This window comes from Elephantulus edwardii, unplaced genomic scaffold (assembly GCF_000299155.1).
Source record: "Elephantulus edwardii isolate Elephantulus edwardi_28Jun2011 unplaced genomic scaffold, EleEdw1.0 scaffold00245, whole genome shotgun sequence".
In the NCBI taxonomy this organism is placed as follows: domain Eukaryota; kingdom Metazoa; phylum Chordata; class Mammalia; order Macroscelidea; family Macroscelididae; genus Elephantulus; species Elephantulus edwardii.
In genome coordinates this window covers 1405635-1427975 of record NW_006399995.1, presented here as the reverse complement: position 1 = coordinate 1427975, position 22341 = coordinate 1405635, and the positions used below count along the sequence as shown (strand labels likewise).

General features: G+C 36.4%; 1 protein-coding gene and 1 pseudogene across 1 annotated transcript in view; one reads left to right on the top strand and one right to left on the bottom strand.

The window, feature by feature from the left end:
- The window catches only part of DDX10 (DEAD (Asp-Glu-Ala-Asp) box polypeptide 10), a 224382-nt gene that overhangs the window by 113769 nt on the left and 88272 nt on the right, over positions 1–22341 (bottom strand).
- The window catches only part of LOC102860996, a 19979-nt pseudogene continuing 9054 nt past the window's right edge, over positions 11417–22341 (top strand).

Genomic DNA, 22341 nt, shown 5'->3' with positions numbered 1-22341 from the left:
GGGAGAATTCTGCTAAGTGAACTCAGTCCCATTAGAACAAATACTGTATAGGACCATTATTGTAGAAATAGATAACTATTAAAACATGTATGAGGATCCAAGCGTGGGGATGGTAGGAGCAGAGAGAGAGGATAGGCAGGGGGCGGCGGTAATCATGGGGCCACACAATTTGATGGATAGAGGAAAGGGTGAGTAAAGGAAATGGGAAAGATCCAGTGTGAAAAACAATATATAGAAACATTTTAAGTAAACCAGTATAAAATAAAAATTTCATTTTTTAAAAGAAAAAAATATAAAGTCTCATTTTCTTGGGGACAGGGGGAAAATGGAAAGAGCCAACAGAAAAATAGCTAATCTTTTCATCTAGCTCAGTATCAAGAACACTGCTGGTATGTGTCATAAACAATGTTATGAAATAGTAAAGTTCTTCCATTCACTCCAATTTCACTAAATAAGCTTGTTTGTAAGTGGATCAGCTGTCACCACACTGCAAGTGTTTAAAATTCTTGTCCTTCCTCTTGGGAGTTTCATTTAATAGGCTTATGTAAATTAAGTACCTTTATTTAGTTCCTCATCCAAATAAAAAGAGAGCAACTTGACAATAACACAGGAACATTTCACAACAATATAACCCAGGCATCTACATTAATAAAGTGCTTGAGTAGAATACTAAGAACCTATTATTCCAATGTAGTATAATAAAATAGCACCCCTTGGGACACAGAGACAAGACAAGTATATTAATGGATAATGTAGTAAGCTAGGAAAATTACAAATCCAATTAGCACTTGATAAAGACCTCTAGTATAAAGCTTTTTTCCAAATGTTGGATTCTTCAAATAGCAACTATAGTAGAAACAACCCAGATAATACAGTTTACTGACTTAAACAGACCAAATGGATCAAACCACAAAGAGAAAAAGTAGTCCAGAAGTCAGCTGCTAAGTGGTCTCACAGAGTTCCTTTTGATGTACAAACTCAGGGAATGTGGATAATTAACGCTTTCTGGAGCAATGACTCTGCATCCACTACGTAAATGCTGGTTTTATGAACTCTGTTCTTTCATCTTTAATTTCAGCTAGCCTCTCTTCTGGTCTGTTTATGGCTGTTTTCTCTTTGTTGCATTAATTACAGAAGTCACTAGTTGTTGTTATGTGCCGTCGAGTCGCCTGCGACTCAAAATCCAGGCTCTACAAATAGGACTGATAGTCCACAGAGTAAAACTGGAAAATTACCACACGTGGCCACAAAAAGAAGTGGAGGATACAATTCATAATCAAGAGCAAAGTTAATCAACAGAAACAAGCCTACCAACACCTCAGAAATTGAAATTAATACTTTCTATGAAATATGTATAAAAGACCATAAGAAAAACATGTTTGTGACTAATCAGTTTCAAAAGCTATTTTCATATTTGAGGTAAAAACGACATAGTAGAAAAATTAATCCACTAGTGGCTCCTTGAGAGGAAGACGGACAGTCTCTTCCCATGTGATGAACAGACTTGGGAAGCAATGGAGAGGTTGGTCAGCTCTAAATCAGTTCTAACTCAATAGCAATGAGCTTTTGAGTTATTCGTATGATTACCAATACTGAGGATGCCAATTTAAAAAAGAAAGTAGAATATGTAATTTTTTTAAAATAATTATCTGGGATTTTTTTTGGTCAGTAATTGATTTAAATTTTAGATAGTATTTAGATGAGCAAAGTGAGGAATTAAACCATTCCTGGCCATAAGCTGCTCTGAGAAAAACCACCACCGTAAGACATTGCTCTGAGATATTATTCCTTAACAGACAGTTGAGTTCCATAACTCAGATACTAAGACTTAACATAAATGCCTCCCTTCCATTATTTTCCGCAAGCTGGTCATCAAATTATGTATTAAACAGATCACACTCATTTCTTTGTTGATACATTCACTCATTTGTCATATAAACTCTATGCTTCCTTGGGAAGGTCAAAGTCTTTACAGTATCCATCATTTACAAGCTGGTGTGCATGAGAAAACCCACTTATGATTATTAACATTTTTCATTTCCATTTAATTTCTCATGACAACTCACCCTCATAGTCACAATGTTTCCTTCGTTTCACTAATGAGCTAAAAGACAGCTTTCACATTTACTTCACTTCTCACAGAACCAGATGCATTTGGCAACCAACCATTTAAATGAGCCAAGGTCCAATTCTGACCAGGTACGGACAATGTTCCACTCTGTCACCCACAATGCTACATGGTACTGAGATCTTTCAAAAAAGACTAGGACTAGTTAAAAAGCTGTTAACAAATTACTAGTTAGGCAGACAACAGCCATCCATTCAAATTGATGTGCTTCTAGCTCTGGCAATACATCAATCATCAGACAAGGTATATCCTCTAACCAGTGAGCAGTGTGTGATTTTTCAGTACAGATGAGAGAAGTCAGATGCCTAAATCCATCTTAAAAATATACTACGGAACAGGATGAAACCACATATTTAATGTGCCTATATTCTGTGATAATACAAACTATAAAAAGTAAAACTGAAAAATCTTGATTACAAAGAACATAGTGTAATAAAAACTGTACCGGGTTAGAAGGAAAAGGGAATATACAAAACAGTACTTTCTGATCCAATCAAGTCGTTGGTTCCAAGAAACGGAGAGAAAGTATTACTAGAGGAATAATCCAAGGTCAAGCATCAAGGTCAACATCAAGATATCATGTTAAACACGGTGGTGTAAACACATCCATTGTCTTTCTCTGCTCCTTCCAAAAGCAGCTTCTAGATGGTATTCAAATACCTCTTTATCTCTTCTCATTGTCACTGACTTTTAGTATCACTAGCTTTATATATCCAGCATTGTTTTCAAAAGGTAAATCATAAAATTGAACATTGCAAGTAAACACTGACAAATTATGTACTGCAATATAGTACTATACTCAAAGAAGGAAAGAAACCAGATGGTTTATTAAGTTCAATTTGTGGTAGGCAACTCAAACACATCAAAAAGTCAAAGACTACTTGTATTTGGTAGCATAAGAAACCATGCAGACAAAATGAAAGTTGTATAGTCTCAAAAATGAAAACAAAACTATGGAGAGAGGAAAGGGGAGGAGAGAGGAGGGGAAGGGAAGGGAGGGGAGGAGAGGAGAGAGAGAAGAGGCAGCAGATCTCATCCACAAAGCCAAGGTAACAACAAAAAATGCTGCTACCCTGGCAGGTAAAATCATTCAAACAACAGGCAATTATCCTGAGGGGCAGAAGAAAATGTTAGTGTTGAGTTAGGTTCCTATTGCCTAATCACTCTTGCCTGTTCATTTAAGCAAGTACTTAAAGACATAATGGTTCTAATTTCACCAAAAATCCATTAAAAATTATTACTGTCCCAGGGATTGTGTCTTAGTACTGAAAAGGAAAGCAGTTGTTGCTATATCCTGTCTCTCAACACCTACAGCTTCAACAGAAACATCTTCATTTTCTATCTGGCTTCTGCAACTGGGTGGTGGTGGTGGTGGTTGTTGTTAAGTGCCGCCGAGTCGCAGGCGACTCATAGCGACCCTATGAAGGAGAGTCCTCAATGCTACTCGGTTAGGTTCTCTAAGAATGGCTTATTCTTACAAGTATAATCCACAGATACTCAATACCTTTCTGGGAATTCTAGAAGATAGTAACGTCATATCTTCTTAATAACATTAGGATATTTCCCTGGACTGAAACTTACACTTAAGTCTGTGACTCTAAGCAGCAGACAGGCCTGTACAGTGATCAATAACACCAGAGGGGAACATACTCCTCAGAATAATCAATCACACAAGATCAAACAAGCAGTATTTGCTCAGGGATAAAACTCAGAAGGCATGGAAAAAAAAAGACAAGTGGAACAGGGAAAAACAAGGAAGAAATTGGAAAAGTACTATCAAAAGTGCACACTGTATGTAACAAAACAAGGTGCATTAACCGTTGAATGAAAAATTGACTTGTTTTGTACACCTTCAAGCACATCAAAATTAAAAAATAAGAAAATGTATTTGCAGTTAAATGCAAAAGCAACAGTGGGTAAAAAATTAAGGAGCATGAGCATAAATCAAGCAGCAGCACCAAACTTTACCCACTGCCATTGTACCTTCACCAACACTCATCTGCAAAGAACGTCAGTTTTGTGTATAAATGCCCTTCCTTCACACTCCTACAACTAGAAGAAGCGATGGATGCAGAACAGCAAATGTAAAAGAAATTTATTTTACAAATAAATAAAGCAAGATATTTAAAAATTATATAAGAGTGAAAAGATTGTTGTAAAGGACAAGAGAGACCAATGGATTGTATTCTAATGGAATAAGTCATTCCTTAATTGGGTTTCAGATTCTACTCTGCAATTAACCATAAAGAAAGTATCACTTGTTCCCTAGTCAAGAGACTAGAAAAACATGGTGGTTCCCAGCTACTGTTTCTGATCATTTGAGCAAATATTCTATAAAAGAGTCCTGGTTAAAAAAGGAGAAATATAGAACAAATTTTAAAATTATCATGGAATCCAGACTTCCCAGAGCCAAGAAGATTGGATGTACTTCTGAAACCATCACGCTGTAATAATCTTTAAGCCTTAAATTAAAAATAACTTTTCAAGTTTCTAAAAATCCAACTGTTGATCACTTTAATAAATTAAAAAATGTTCACCTTGAGTATAATGCTCTACAAGAATTTTCTCTGAGATCAAACTGACAGTAGTAACTTGAAAGATAGGAAACTCAAGTAGAGTCACTTTATGTTAACTGAGGAGGAATAATCACAAAAAAGGGACAAAAATGGTTCCATAATTTGAAGAATACAATCAGTGTCACTAAACAGTACATGTAGAAATAGATGAACAGCTGTATATTTTACTATGTAGATTTTCAATTACAAAAATATTTATTTTTTTAAAAGAATTCATTTCACATGTTGAGTTCTGGTTTAGTAGCAAAGAGAAAATGTCCAACACAATCTTCAAGTATTCATCCTCTTTCAACTACTTATCTGCAAAAGGCAATATGGTATTTATACTCGCCAATGAGCAATACCTCAACAGACTGAACACAGAAGCTGTTATTAGAATCCAGCTGTCTTTTAGTCTATTAGCCCAGTGTTAGAGATTTGCAAAAACTATATAACAGTGCCACTTTCACACAATTTCTTCCTTTCTGAAAACAGTTCTGCTTCATAAAAACTGTTATTTATACTAACATGTAATGTGCTTATTACTTGAAATGAATTAATGAATAAACATTGTAAAGTTTCTCAGTGTTCATTTCAAATAGTAAACATCAATAGATATAACCTACAGAAACCAAAGCTCTACACAATCCTCAATAATTCCTAAGAGTTTAACATTACCCACAGCTCAAATGTCTGAGTATCACTAATCTAATCTCCTCTTCCACTTTTCAAAACAACCTTATTTCTCTTCTCTGTCCAGCAACTTCAAAAACTTTCTGTGACAAAGAACATATTAGCAGTTTCCAACTCAATCATAAACTGGTTCTAAAATTGCTCAAATACTGCATGTTATTAATTTTTACTGTTATTGCTTTTTATTATAAGCACCTTAATAAAATGTAATCTTTGCCTTTGAATGTGCAAAATTTTTTTTAATTTTTATTATTTTGTGTGTGTGTACCATCAAATCAGACCTGACTGGTACAGGAGGAGATTGCCCATCCTTCTCCAGCAGAGCATCTGGTGGATTTGAACCATGCACTGCTGGGATTGCAGTGCAGCTTCTTGCCACTAGGTCACCAGAGCTTGCCACAAAAATTTTAATGTAGGTAAATTATGTGGTACAACACTGTAGTGCATCTTATTAATGATATAAAAAAAGGCAGTAGTGGGTATGTTACGTAGTTATGTGCTGTAGAGTCAGAACACACTCATAGCTGACCCTCCAGTGGGTTCTCAGAGGCCGTAAATCAAACGGGAGGAGACTGCCTATCTTTCTCCTACAGAGCTGCTGGTGGTTTAGGACATTGTGCCTTTGGGGTGACAGTCCAATTCTTTATCCAGTAGGCCAGAGCTCAAAAGTTTCATAACTCTTGGATTGTTGGTCTTCAAACCTTCCTCTGCACAGTACTGACACACAATGAGAGATTCAACACAAATTAATTAAAATTTCATTCCCATTGCTTAAAAGAAAGTTTTAAACCTCAGTAGGATAAATTAAGAGTATGTACATCAAACTCCAAATTGAAAGAAATTAAAAGAAAAATTAAAAATATAGGAAAGTTTACATAGATTGTTGGGCTAGAAACAAGAATTACTATCAAAAAATGGCAAACAAACTAGTACTAGCTATGTAACAAATTAAAAATCAGTGGAATAATATCTTGAGATTAGAAACGATAACCCGCATGCCCAAACCAAATGAACCTTTATGAGTAAAACAAATTTTCAAAGTTTTGCTTCTAGGAAACTCTCACAGAAGGATCTATGGAAAATGTCTCCGTTTTGGGGAAGAAAATGAAATCAAAACCAAGGAAGTAAGTTACAAGAAATACTTGAGAAAACAAATGTGATGGTAAAATTTTAAGAATAAGCATTAGTGTCTGTGAGGGAGAAGAACTATTAATTTTGAGAGTGATATAAAACACAGTAATATTTGCAGGGGAAAAGACAACCAGAGTGAACGTGTTCTACGGCTTGTATAAGGAATTGTCCTGCTAACCCAAAGGAAGGGATGGGCAGTTTCTTCCAGTGGGGTTCTCAGCTCAATCATAAACTGGTTCTCACAGAACCAGATGCATTTGGCAACCAACCATTTAAATGAGCCAAGGTCCAATTCTGACCAGGTACGGACAATGTTCCACTCTGTCACTCACAATGCTACATGGTACTGAGATCTTTCAAAAAAGACTAGGACTAGTTAAAAAGCTGTTAACAAATTACTAAAGTTAGGCAGACAACAGCCATCCATTCAAATTGATGTGCTTCTAGCTCTGGCAATACATCAATCAATCATCAGACAAGGTATATCCTCTAACCAGTGAGCGGTGTGTGATTTTTCAGTACAGATGAGAGAAGTCAGATGCCTAAATCCATCTTTTTTCATTAAAAAGAAAATATATATAATTGGTGTCAGAAAGGGACAGCATGCATAGAAAGATGGGAGGTTTGGTAAATGAGAGGAAGACCCTCAATGAGATGGATTGACACAGTGATTATACCAATACCAATAGGGTTTTTAAATGGACTAAAACGTACATCAAGTAAAAAAATTAATTCTACACTATTGTTATGGTAAGGGAGCTCTGCTGGACTAGTGATAAGAAGCTGTACTGCAATAGAGAAGGTACACAGTTTGAATCCACTACATGAGAGGAGGATGGACAATCTCCTCCCACGCAATTAATGCCTGTGAAAACTTGCTGGAGGCTCAGCTATGCATCGGTTCTGACTTGACAGTCCACAATAACAACTGTTATGGTAACTGCTGAATTAAATACAAAGATACAAATGATATATTACAAAGGAAAAATCTGGAATATTTAAGATTGAGACAGAATCAACTGTAAAATACATTAATAAAATGTAAACTGCATTATAAAAGAAAATCAAATCTGTATTACTTTATCTCTGAGAAAAACTGCTGGATTCTGTGCAGGCAGGCAAAATAAAGGTAAATATAAACATAACATAAATAGGTCTGGTGAATGAGAAAGAAGTCACACAAAAATAACAGAAGTAAAGGAAACCACAATTAGAATTATAACACAGAGATGGATGGATTATTATTTGGAGAAAATATATAATTCAAAATAATTTTTAAAAATAGAACAGAGGGACTCAATTTAGGGCTTTGTAGATGTTAGGCATTCAATCATGACTAATGTTATTCAATTTTGTAGCTACCTATGATTCAAAACTTCAGCAAATTAATGAGAAAATATTTACATTTCCTTAAAATATGCCCTAAATCATGAATGACATTGAGTTCCTTCACAAAACCCTAATTCAATCTTCCGCTTCATTTTATACCTTTATATCCTTTCAGAGTACCAAGCAATATGCAAAGGACACATGGGGCAATTACATGATTGCAAACTGGGGAGCTGGTTGGCTTAATAGAAAAATCTCATTTACTTAGGCACAAATCAAAACTTGTCTTGTGATGAAAACTAAAGTGCATGAACAAATGTCAAAAATTATGGTTAGTAATATATTTGCAATGCAGAAATAAACTGACATGTATTAAATACAGGATAACTCTTGGATTTAATATGAAGTTGTCAAATCTCTCGAACCACAGTCAAAATATTTTATTTTAGTCTGGCAGCTAATGTGAAACTAGGCTACAAATATTTTTCTGTGCCAAATTTAAAGACAGAGCACCTAATTTACTTAAAAAGTAATAGCACCTTGCCATTTAGTCCTAAGTGACATTTCTGAAAGAGCTATAACTAATTTTCTAGGACTACACTACATGAAGTTTAAATATTAATACATTATATATACTCAAACATTATGTTTAGTTTGATATAAAGAATTCAGTGAAGGGAAATTATGGAGATTTGGCTTAAAAGTCTTGAAGCATTTTATTTTGAAATTCCACACCATTTACAGATACTGTAACACTTTCATCAATTTTAAGGAAGTAAGAGAGTATTTGTTTCCTCAGAATCAAGTTATACAAATCTGATTTAGGGAAATGATAAGAATATTATAATTCTAGATTTCTCTGCCTCAATTTCCTATCAATGAAAAAACTTTGCTTTCCTGTTACTGTTGTCGTAAATTTGGAATTGACTCATAGCTAACCCTCCAGTGAGTTTTTAGAAGCAATAAATCATACATGAGATGATTACCCATCATTCTTCTGCAGAGCAGTTAGTGGATTAGAACCACAAGTCTTTCAGTTGGCAGCACAGCTCCTACCACTAGACTACCACCAGAGCTCCCTTTCATGAGTATATTTTATTTAATATAAAGGTAGCCATTAAAATTTGGCATGAAATTTAATATGTTACAAAAGACAAAAAAATTAAATTATGACATTTTAAATTGCTATCTCTGTATATTTTTTTTATTTGAATGTTCTGTATGAAGTATGAACACATGTATTATAAACACTGGACTTTTCCCTCAAAAGATAATAGACTGAAAGGAAAATTTTATGTTTGTTTTAAACCAAGTCTTCACATAAGACTCCAATCACTCTTGGATGAAGTACAACTAGGGTGTCCTTAGAGGCAAGGATGGTGAAACTGTATCTCACATACTTTAAACATGTTGTCTAGAGGTGCTAGTCCTTGGGGAAAGCTACTAGAAAGAGAAAGTAGATGGTCAGCAAAAGAGAAGAAGGCCCTCAAAGAGCTAAACTGACCCAGGGACCATGGCAATGGGTTTGCCCATGGCAGCGATTACAAGGGTGTTGCAAGATTACTAGGATGGTACAGGATAGGGCAAGGTTCCATCAAGAATCTTGCTGTTCACAGGATCATAAGGTTGCTGTGAGTTGAAGCTGACTCAACAGCACCTAACTAAAAAACTATCTCACTTACTGACAAGGTTAGATATCAAAGATCAAGTTGTTACATGAACTTGACATCTGTCTTGGGGTTTAAATACTAGAATTCCAATCTGGTCACTCACCACCCATCAGGATGTCTTGAATTTATATGGTAGGGAGGGTCCGTCTTCCCACCAATACAGGGGTCATGGAGCTTAGAGGAGGTAGTTGGCCATGGTTAGATGCTGCCTGGCCTGCTGTCTGTCACCTCCCACCTCTGGTGGGGGTCAAATCATGTAACCATCTTATTACTTGAAATGAATTAATGAATAAATTTGTAAAAAGTTTCTCAGTGTTCATTTAAAATAGTAAACATCAATAGATATAACCTACAGAAACCAAAGCTCTACACAATCCTCAATAATTCCTAAGAGTTTAACATTACCCACAGCTCAAATGTCTGAGTATCACTAATCTAATCTCCTCTTCCACTTTTCAAAACAACCTTATTTCTCTTCTCTGTCCAGCAACTTCAAAAACTTTCTGTGACAAAGAACTTATTAGCAGTTTCCAACTCAATCATAAACTGGTTCTCACATGCCACTTCGCCACGCCTCAGCCTCCCTCTCACAGGCTTGTTTGAGTGCTGTTCACCCTGGGTCTCAATCATTTGCTACACGGGTTGTGTGAACCTTTCTATACTGTGGGAAAATGGCTCCTAAAGAGCAAGTAAATAATATCGTTTCCCTCAAAGTGATACTGACACAGTATTTGCATAGTGTTAGGTATTACAAGTAATCTCGAAGTGAATTAAATCTACAGGAGGATGAGCTTTGGTTATATATAAATACTATGCCATTTTATATAAGGGACTTGAGCAGCTGAGATTTTAGTATCCACAGGGAATATTAAAACTCATCCTCCAACAATACAAAGAAACAAATATTACTTGAGGCAGAAGGAAAAGCAGTTCGCCTCTATGGAGTCAGTACAAATTCACAGCAAGCCTCCGTTCAGCTCCCCAGGGTTCCCATCTTTATGGGAGGAGTCTGCCCATCTTTTTCCCACGCCATGGCTGGTGGGTTCAAACTGCCAAACCTTTGGTTAGCTGCCCCATACATTATCCATTATGGCACCAGGGCTCATAGAAAGGAAACTAATGTAGCTATTCTATATCCCACAAGACACAAAAAAATCCCCTGAATTTTACTTGGCCTTTTCTTTCCCTAAAATCCTCCTCTCAGTGATACAGTGGTCAAACACATATTCTGAGGTCCCAGGCCAACAGAAGTCTTTGTAGTTAATCTCTGGATCATATAGGACAATAATAAAGGGAAGAGTGGTCTCACCACACCAGAAACAGCAGCATGCTGCATCAAGAGACCTTTATGGTAGAGGGGGGTAGAATGAACAGTAACAGCCACTTATAATGAAAGTCCAGAGTCAAAGGGGCCAAAGTGACCTAATCTAGCTATTGCATTGCAAAGTGAACTGCCACCAGTCCACCAAAAAAGACAGGCAGGTGTCTAGGGGAGGCCTCTAGACTACTTTTTATTACATACCTTCAAATCAGAACCAACTCACAGGTGGCCCTCTGACCCTCCAGTGAGTTTTCAGAGGCTGTAAATCACATGGGAGGAGACCGCACTTCCCTCAGAGCAGTTGGCGTATTCGAACCGTACGCCTTTGGATTGGCAGTGCAACTCTTTATCCACGAGGCTACCAGAGCTCCCTCTGGATTACTGTCCAAAACTGCCAATATACATAGTAAAATTTGCCATTATATAATCGAGATAAAGTTGTATTTCCTGTACAACTACTCTCTCTCCTGTGAGCATCTGATAGCTTTGAAAAGAGACCAACCTCATTCTTGATGGATGCTCATAGTATCCAATAGTCAAACACATTATCTGAGGAAATACATTAGATTTAGGAAAGCAGAAGCATAAAATGAACCAGGTAGTAGGTGGTCATATCACAGGTGAAATTAAAAGGTGAGTGAGTGGTGAGTGTTTGAACACTGATTTCAATGAATACCTTCTATTTGAAGCATTCTTCCTAAAGATTCTGGTAAAAAAACACCTATGAGTTAGACTTTATGACACAGCTAGAGTTCCCATACCATGCCCATAGGTGATTAAATTGTTATCTTATTTACTCAAGGTTCTATGCCACAAGACTCTCTGTTCCAAGAAGATTAATCTTGTGATAAGGGTGGAAAATCTTACCAATATAATACATGAAAAAGAACGCATTTTTAAAGGCTAAAATCAAAGGCACAATTCTTTTTTAAAATGGTATTCATAAATTACAGTTTTCTGCTTCTAAAGGTCAGTCATCTGCAAGACAAAAGGGCATGAGTTGCATAAGGTAAGCACCTTTCCTATTACAGACTGAGTGACTTACTTTTTATTAAACATTGTCATGCATTGGTAAAAATATACACTTGATAAAATCCTCAATATGATTCCATATGTGTCCAAATAAAAGCAAGCTCCTAATAGCATTTACATACATTATAGGAAAAATATAATGTTGCGTTATTAACTAATGGAATGCTCATAAACCTAACACCAGTAACTCCAATCAAAGAGCATTCTTGTATTAATATGAAAGCACAAAGAAACTCAAGTTTTGGGACTTATTAGATCCTATCAAATGCAGTAATGTACCTTCTGTCAGGCTAGCACAGTGTGATGACCTAAGTGTACTGTGGTGCTGCCAGTACTTCAAATATTATCAGGGTCACCCGTGGGAGAAAGGTTTTCAGTGGAGTGTACCAACGAAGACAGATTAGGAAAAAAGGACATCTGTGCCTTAAAAACACAGCAGGTGAAAAGCTTATATACAGCAGAGGAACACTGTCTGACAGTGCTCGAAGATGACTGCTCAGGCTAGAATGCATTCAAATAACTGGGGTAGAGGTGCCTCCTCAAAGTAAAGCTGGTGCCAATAACATAAAAGGAGTAAAGTTTTCGTGAGCTTCATGGCCCGACTCAAACGATTATGGCACGACTCAAAATGAGGAACAATAGCAAAGTAGAAAGGAAGGTGCTGCCTAATTCTTTCATTCTGTTAGGATGACACCTTTCATTCCACTTAAGCTATTTTACAACCCTGTAAATTGTTAATAAAGTTAGTTATGCAAGTGGTTCTTGTTCATAAATATTAATTCTATTTGGTAGGAGGAAAAAAGTGGGAAAATGGAATGTACAAAGTATGAATCTAAGAAAATTATAAAGTATCAAAAAGTAAATGGAACACTTAAACATAGATATGTTGGGTGTTACTGAGCTGAAATAGACTGGTATTGGCCATTTGGAATGAGGCAATTATATGATCTACTATGCTGGGATTAGCAAACAATTACTACATAAAAGGACATTTCTAGGTCTATTCTGAAGTACAAGGCTATCACTGACAGGATAATATCCAAACAACAAGAAGGAAGCTCGGTCACTGCTAACACTCAAATTTAACACTCAAAAAAAAAAAAAAAGCAGCAATCACTTATGTCAATGATGAAGAAACAAAAGATTCTGACCAACTTCTGTCGTATGACTTGATCAAGCATGCAATAAAGATATAAAGATAATTACTGTTGACTGGAATGCAAAATTAAAATAAAGAAAATACTGGGAGTTGGAAAATACCGCCTTGTTGACAGAAAGCATTCTGAAGAGACACGAGAAATCATGATATAACTAGCAAGATAAGCCGCCTAGTCAGTGTAAATACCATTTTTTTGCTTTACATGTGGACCTTGTTAGATGTCATACACAGGAGCTATATTAACTACATTTGTGATAGGGAGATCTGGTAGCCGAGGGGTAAGGCATGCAGTTAAAATCTAGCAGCCGCTCTGTGAGAGAAAGATGGGCAGTTTCCCACCTGATATACAGCCTCTGAAACTGGAGGGTCAGTTTTGTGTCGATTCCAACTCAACTGCTCACAAAACCAACATTTGTGAAAAAAGAGGATGGAGAAACTCAGTTAACATCAGTCAGAACAACGGCTCCTGTGCTAGTTCAAACTGAAGCCAAAGAAAATTAAAACAAATCTACAAGGGCCCAAATATGACCTTGCATTTTTCCCACCTGAATTTACAGACTACTTCAAAAGTAGATCTGATGCTTGAATCATCTATGATTAAAGACTAGACTAGGTGCAATGACATCAAGAACATTACACATAGAAGAGAGCAAAAAGTCCCTGAAAAGCCAGGAAAGCAAAGACCAACACATTTCTCAGAAGAGACTTTGAAATTTGCTCTTGCATTAGTGTAGCTAAAGTGGATATAAGAAATGATGGCATAAGAGACAGCTAAACAGGGCAATTTGGGAAACAAAATGTAGTAATAAAATGTGTGAAGACTTAGAGCTGGAAAACTGAAAGGGAACATGCTGGGCATGTCTCAAGTTGAAAGAGGAGGAGGTGTTAATCTTCAGAGGCAATGCTGAAAGATTCTGTGCACAAGAAGCATCAGAAGATGAAAGGTAGCAACACTGGGTTAACTACTGAACTACTAATGGCAAGGTCAGAGGTTCAAACCAAGAACTTTCTCTGAAGGAGAATGACAGGTATTCAAGCCCCATAACAATTTACTGCCTCAAGAATCGTACAGATATTGGATCATTATGATCTGGAATTGACTCAGCAACAGTAGGTTCGGTTTGATACAAGAAAGAACTGATCAACATTCACCATTTCAGGAGGCAGCATATGATCAAGGGCCAACAGTTTTCAAAGGGAGTCCACGCTGCACTGAAGGCAAAAGTGACAAACACGATTCAAGGAATTAACAGAACATCAATCAATGGTCCAACAAATGAACGCAGCACTGGGAGCTCTCGTCTGTCTGTCTCTAGAAATCTAGAAAAGAGGTATCTGGTCAACTGGCTAGAAAAGATCCATATTCATGCCTATCCCAAAGAAAGGCAATAGATCAAAATGCAGAAATTATCAAACTGTATCATTAATTTTAGATAAAATTACAATTTTTCAAAATATTTCAAAATCATTGAAGCAACACATTGAAAGGGAACTACCAGAAATTTCAACTATGGTGTTGTTGAAAAATACTGAATATTTACCGTGGACTATCGGAAGACAACTTTGTTTTGAAAACAGATGTTAGAATGTTCCTTAAAAGCAAGAATGGTTGAGACTTCATGAGCAATGACAATAAAAGCAGTTTAATGCTCAACCACATTAATTTTCATGAAGATAACTACTTCAAAGAACAAAGAAATACCATAAAGTAATGAAGTGACACGGTGCAGCATGTTTAACGGTCAGAAATAAGAGTAGAAGTTTGGATTTAAAGATCATGTTCTAAGAGTCCTTTCTTCCAAGGCTTCAGGAGATCATTCATCTTGGCAAGGAAAAGAAATAACCTGGCCCTCCACACTGGGGACAAGGAACTGTGAGTGTCAGCAAGGACACCAAAATGTGACGACTATAATCAGAAAGTCCAATAATAATGAGTAAAAGTACAGGAAGAAATCTGAATCCTAATTCTCTGTTTGAGGGAATGTAAATGGCATGGATACTTTGTAAAATAGCCCAGGCAGTTCTTCAGAAAAGTTTAACAGAGCTAAATATTTTACATGGTCATTCTTACACCATTTTAATCTTATTTCCCTTATGAATGACTTGGCTCTTCAGTTATGTAAGCTTACTGATGGTTGACTGGCAACAGTCTCATTTTTTTTTTTTTTTCACATTTGGCACTGTAACCAATCTATGTTGAGTGTTTTTGTTTTTTTTTAAAAGCAAGCATTTGATTAACTATAGGAAAAGATGGCAGAGGATATTTAAGGTTAACCAAAACAATCCCAAATGCTCAGGCTAACCTGCTCTGCCCAAAGGCTCAGTACTTTTATTCTTCCCTCAGTAGACTTTTTGTTCTGGACACTATGAATTATTTCACTGAAAGTAGGCCTAAATGAGTCTCTGAAGGGGCTGTGGGTGTTTTCACTTCTACCTACAGAAATCTCAACAGAATAAGAAAGAGGCTGGTGTTGTGAGTAGTCCAACAGAGTCTTTCAAATCTGAGAAATCAGAGGCATAAATAGCTTCATTAAATAATCATTTTTCAGCATCTACTAAGGTTTCAGAGTTCACGTGATGTGTGGGACTCAATACACAAACACTATAGAAAACTTAGCCCCAACTGTGATCAAGCTATTCTTTTCCTCAACTGGTGATCTAAAGAATTCCTAGAAAACCATAAAGCCATTTATACTAATGGGAACATAATTAGTAGTTGTAGGTATGAATTTCAAAAAGTTTACGAATCATTTTGCTCCTTTTTATAAAATACACTTGTGGCAGAACAAAATAAGCCAAAACCTGATGTGAATACACAAACCAGCTTAAAAAAAATCTATTTTCATTTGTGGTTTTAAAAATAACCAGATAGATTTGATTACCACACTTTCCCAAATGCCTCAAAAGAGAGAACAAAAGTATGAACTAGAAGATTTCACACTGATTCTTAAAAGTGGGGTAAACAGACCACAGTGGAATTCTGTGTCCGAGGAAAAGCATTTGTGCAGACACTGAGAAACAGGATACTCTCTTCAATCTTCTGTCTGCCTCTATAAAAATTACCTTTTCACCTGAGAAAGTACAACTGTCTTTAAAAAATGTCTTGGAAACTTATACACTCATTCTTTGTCCTAACCCTTTTCCCCTTCCTTAGCCAAACCCATACACACATTTAGACTCAAAACAAGATCCCAGTTATATGGCATTCCGTGAACTCACTCCACAAGAGAAATAACCACTCATGGTTCAACATAAGATATAATTTCTCCTAATGAATCTTCTCAAATTATCTATGAAAGATATTTGAGAGATATTTTGCGGGAAGGGGAGGAGTCAAGAAACAGAATCCTTTCATATATACAAGTCTCATTTACTAGCAATTTAACAAGGTACCCAATCTAACTTATGTTTGTCTTATCAAAGAACACTCCACACATATGAATAGAGATAAAAATTGATGAAATTCCACTTCTAAAGGGAAATGGAGCTCTGGATCTCTAGCGGCCTGGTGATAAAAAGCTGCACCACCATCCCAAAGGCCAGTGGTTCAAACCTACCAGGTTCCCTGCAGGAGAAAGATGGGCAATTTCTTCCAGTGGAGTTTTACTGCTCCTAAAAGCCTGAAGGAGGGTCAGCTGTAGATTGGTTCTGACTCAATGGTACAACAACAATTAACCAACCAATTATTACTTCTAAAGTCAGACTGAAACGGAAGTGTAGAATAACAATATCTATAATTTTAACTGCAACTTTTGCTGAAGTTCCAATCCCAGATAAGTTTTTTAAGCCACTGAGTAAAGCATACCAACATATATGTAAATAATTTTAAGGATCAACTTCCACTATAAACTACTACAAAATAAACAAGCCAAAAAGCTTTTTCCCCTAGCCACATCCAATCAGGAAACAGCCCTCCTTCAAGACAGTATCATAAATTGTGAGCAATAACTTATCTTTTTAAAAAAACCCATTCTTCATAATAACTAAGAAAATAATTCTAATTTGAAAACATTATTCTTTCCAACTACAGTACATATAAATAGGTATAAGATAAAGGAAGAGGTAGCAAAAGGCCAGTTCACTGGCAAGTGCTTTTCAGTTCGACATTCATCATCACCTACTTAGCTTTGGAATGGTTATATATTTATATGTGTATGAGCTTAGGGCTGTCAAGAACTTCTTTTTCAAATTTCCCTCCTTAGCTTTGTTTCTCATCCTTAGCTCAAATTTCTGATGAAAACAGAGAGGAAAAGTTCGGGGTAAAAATAATTCTGACCACTGTGTGTATCTTTACGAGAGTACTGAGATTCTCATGCAGTATTAAAAACAGCATTCACTCACTGATACCTTCAACCACTGGAGCATTTCCAGAGCACCTACTATTACTATATTCTGAGTATCGTTCTAAGCACTGAAGACACTTTTAATGAACACTGGTGGCACAAGGAACAATCTGAAAAATCTGTTTGAACCCACCAGCTGCTCCCAGAAAGATATGACAGTCTGCTCCATAATGAGTTATGTCTCTGAACCCCTATGTGATAGTCCTTTAGGATCACTTCAAGTCATAAGTACCTTGAAGGCAACAGGGTTTTTACTTTCTAATCATGGGAAACTTATATTTTAACAGGGGTAGGCATGCATAAATAAACAACTAATAGAAGTGTCATATGTGTTATAAAGACAAAGAAATAAGGCATGAGAATAGAAAGTGACCAAATGGTTATCTTCAAGCGGTCAAGGGAGAATATCTGTGAGGAGCAAATGTCACGGGCTGAGATCTGAGCACTTAAGCATTATTAAGATATGAGTACAAAGGACTTGAGGCAAGAAGTCAACATGATTAGAAGACAGTGAAGGAGAAAAGTGACATGTGATGAAATTACAAAAGTAAGCAAGAAACAGGTAAGGAAGGATTTCATTTTTATTCTAAATGTGATTTGAACCCACTGGAAGTTTTTAAGCAGAGGACTATTGTTCAAGCTGCCATTTGATTTTTTTTTAATGTCCCTATGGTATCACTTCGTCTGACATACTTTGGTCATGTTGTAAGGAGGGACCGGTCCTTGGAGAAGGACATCATGCTTGGGAGGGTGGAGGGCAGGCTCAGGAGGGGAAGGCCCTCTGGGAGGTGGATTGATTCGGTGACTGGGGCAGTCAGGATGAGTGTGTCAGAGACAATGAGATTGGCACAGGGCAGAGCAGAGTTTAGAGCTGTTGTACATAGGGTCGCTATGAGTCGCAAGCGACTCGAAGGCAACAACAACAACATGGTATCACTATGTGGGGGAAAAGAGACATGGCAGTTTGTTTCTGTAAAGCATAAGAAAGATTCAGTGGGGACTAGAAAAGACCGGCATAATAATATGCATAGATCAAGAGTAATTAATTATATTCATTAAAATGTGTATGAATTATTGCATAAAATACAACGTAAATAAAAGATTTTTATAAAACACAATGTACATGGATGAAATAAAATGTAAATTAATTACTGCATGCAAAGCAATAAAAAAAGATATTTAAAAAATTATCTTTAAAAATCATTTACAGCCTTGGATTCTCTGTGGGGCTTTTTTGTTCTGTTGGATCACTGGGAGTCAGAATTCTATACAACAGCAGTAGGTTTCTAAGATGTTCTCTGAGAAGGAACCAAGTATAAAACCTAGATTTGTTTTTCTCCAATAACTGGGTAGATGCTGATGTTGTCTATCAAAACAGATAGAATTCTGATAAAAAGTTGGTCAGCGATTAGGACAGCCATCAAAATGTTCTTTTCTGGTCACACTATGTTTGAAGTATCTTCCAAATATCAAATAATCAGTATCCCAAAACTATCCAGTTTGCAGTCCCATTTCTTAGGCTACCTCTTCGAGGATGTCTACAGTACTGGAAGATAAAGACTGCATCTCCATGGCAAAGGGAAAGGCAGCCACATAATACTATCTGTTTCCTGAACATTATAATAGGAAAAATGTCTTTCTCAGGGAATGAAGTTAGGCAAGATCCGATCCTGTCATGTTCAATTACAAATCTGATTCACATATTCTCTTCATTCATCTTTAAAAGGAAGATAGTTAGAAATGGGAAAACATTATTTCCAAAAATTCATTACAAATTCATACATTTTAGGTTATTGAAATAAAAACACCTCAGTGATTACTAAACTACACAGCACTAAAGGATGCTGGAAATTGAATCTTCAATAACAGCCTTGAACAAAAATAGTTGAGTGGTAAGATTCCATTATTGAAAAAGGGAGGGGCTATCTTGAATGATTTACGCAGAGTAGGGATAGAAAGACTAATACAAACTCAGATACTCAACCACCAGAAACAGCAGCAGGTGGGACAGATAGATAGATCAAAAGATGCAAGGAAAGAAAACAGCGTCAATCAAACAGCAGGAGAGAGCAGTACTTAGCTAATTTGTTTTGGAATATCCCACCACTTCCCACACCAAACATTTTGAAATTTGCATGCTTCCAGAATTGGGCGTCACAGCAAGGGAGAAAGAGTTCCTCTGCTTCGCTGCTTCCCTAACAAAACCAGTCAAGGCAGCAGATAAATGTCTGCAGGTGAGAGAATTGCTGTAATCATGATCACCCAAAGGATTTAATAGAAAATAAGCCATTTTAATTTAGAAAGCAAACTTTAAAATAACACTATTATTTGAAGGCAGGCTTTATGATGATTGTCAGCAAGGTTTTAATTGAATCACTGATCCACTAGTGCAAGATGTGAGTTGAGAATAGAATGACGGAAAAGAAAAGCTAACATGAAAATATGAGTGAGCCTTACCGCTTATGTGATACAAGTAGCTTCTATCCTATGAAGATCCAAATATTTAGGATTTTCTTCACGTAATACAGAGACATTTACAGTGCCCAGTATATGAAGACACTTGCTTCTGGATCTTAAAATTAATGCACTGTAAGAAGCACCATTGTGTTGGCTTTATTAGAACTGTAACAAAATATGACTCTGTTTTTAATCATTATTCCAAATAAAAACCAGCAGATTCTTTGCCCAACAGTATTATCAGGACCGTCTGTCACCTTTATTCAAAAAGCCAGCAGGCAAACTAAAAAACTAAATAAATAAACCAAAACCAACAAAAGCCTTGTGGGGCAAGAGTGGAGCAATAGCCATCTGAGATGAATGATCTGCTACCTACTTAATCAACTTTCTTGTTCTATGATAAAACACATTTGGTTTTTAAAAAATTAATTTAAATCCTTTTAATGCGTGTCTTAACACTTCAATCACAGATGTTTTCTAAACATGATGTGTTTACAAACAACTTCATTGTATTCTATTCCCTATACTATGACACTTGTTGGTACAAAAGCCAGAAAATGACCCTATACTACAAGTGACGTTATTTTCAATGACAAGAAAGATACTGCAGAGAATACACAAATAAAGAAAAAACGCTACCTGCTCTCAAGGAAAACGATCTTACATTGTACCATCACAAGACAGCCACGGAGTGCCTACCCATCTACTAATATTTTCTCTCTTGGAGAAATCTACAATTTAAAAATATCCCAATACCAAAAGGGATTAAGGAATCCATATATACTAACCGTGACAGTATTTTTTGTATGGTAAAATACTATCAATCCAAAATAACTCGAAAAGAGTTTCTTTCTCACTACATCCTGTCCAACATTTATTACTTGCTGCCCTGTTAAACACTGCCACTGTTCCTAGAGTGAGACGATACCTCATTGTGGTTGATTTGCATCTCTCTTATTGCTAGGGATTTAGAACATTTCTTCACGTTCGAATATTCCCTTCATGTTGACATTCAAATATCTTCCTCTGAAAATTCTTTCCATGTCTTTTGCCCATTTTGTAACTGGGTTATTAGGGTTTTTTTCTTATGGAGGCCTGGGAGGATTCTGTAAACTTTAATTATAAGACTCTTGTCTGGGAGGTTATTGCCAAATGTTTGTTCCAGTCTGTAGGTTTTCTTTTCACCCTATTGGAAAAAGTTTTTGATGTGCACAGGGATTTAATCTTTAGAAGGTCCCATGCATCAATTTTATCCTCTTTAGATTGTGTATTTCTAATTGCATTTGGCAGTAGTCTCTTTAAACCTTGGACTAGCGCTTCTAAGGTTGATCACAGTTTGTCTCTTACGAACATTATGGTTTTGGGCTTATACATTGTTGGTGGGATTGTAAAATGGTACAACCATTCTGGAAAGCAGTCTGGCACTTCTTCAAAAAACTGAACATAGAAATTCCGTATGAACCAGCTATTTCACGACTTGGTATATACCCAGAAAATATCAGAACTGAGGCACAAACGGAGATTTGTACACCAATGTTCATAAATGTCCAACCACAAACAAATGGATTGAGAAATTATGGTACATTCACACAATGGAATACTATGCAGTACATAGGAGCAATGATTTTGTAAATTATTGCCTAATTGAGTGGGACTGGAGAGCACTATGCTGAGTGAACTAACTCAGTCCCAGAAGAATAAATATTGTATAAAATTGTTATTGTGGAATGAGTATAAGGATCCAGGAAGGGTGGAAGAGGTTGGAAGCAAAGGGAGGTTGATATGGGGGGAGGGGCCCATTAATCATCAGGTTGTACAATTTGATGGGTAGAGGGGGTGGGAGAAATGGAAAGAATCTGTATTCAAATTCTGTAGAGAAACTAGTAGAAAACTAAAAATAGTAATTAAAAAAAACCAAAAATAACTCAAAAAGAAAACACAAAGTATGGCATAGCTTACAGGGTTAGAAAGAAAATGTATCATTTGTAGAATGGTAAATGGTACATTTTATTAACTGAAACATTCATGAAGTTAGTGACACATAGAAAAGTCCCACATTAATACATACTATTATGGCCTGATAAACAGAAGAGGTAGAAAAGGAGTGCAGAAGGAGGGTGTAGTGTTGAAATGTAAAGAAGAAAAGCAATCCAATGCAGAGAGGGATAAAGTAAAAAAATAAAGAAGTAGGGAAAGAATGGTGTTAGGAAAACAAATAGGTCCATTTCACTCCTCCAGTAATTTATCTTTAAGGTCTGTGAAGGATTGGAAATTAGAACATTAGTCTTTCACTAAAGATAACTTGAGAAGCACTGCCCTAAAGACTTCTAAAATGCTAGCCACCATGAAATCTGTGTATTCATCTTAAGGGTCTCTACTTTACCTCAGCACTCTATTAACCCACAGGCTGACAACAATAGGCTGTAGGTACCTACAAAACTGGAGTTGTTTTTGTTGTTATGTGCCGTCGAGTCGTTTCCGACTCATAGCGACCCTATGCACAACAGCCCTAAACCCTGCTCT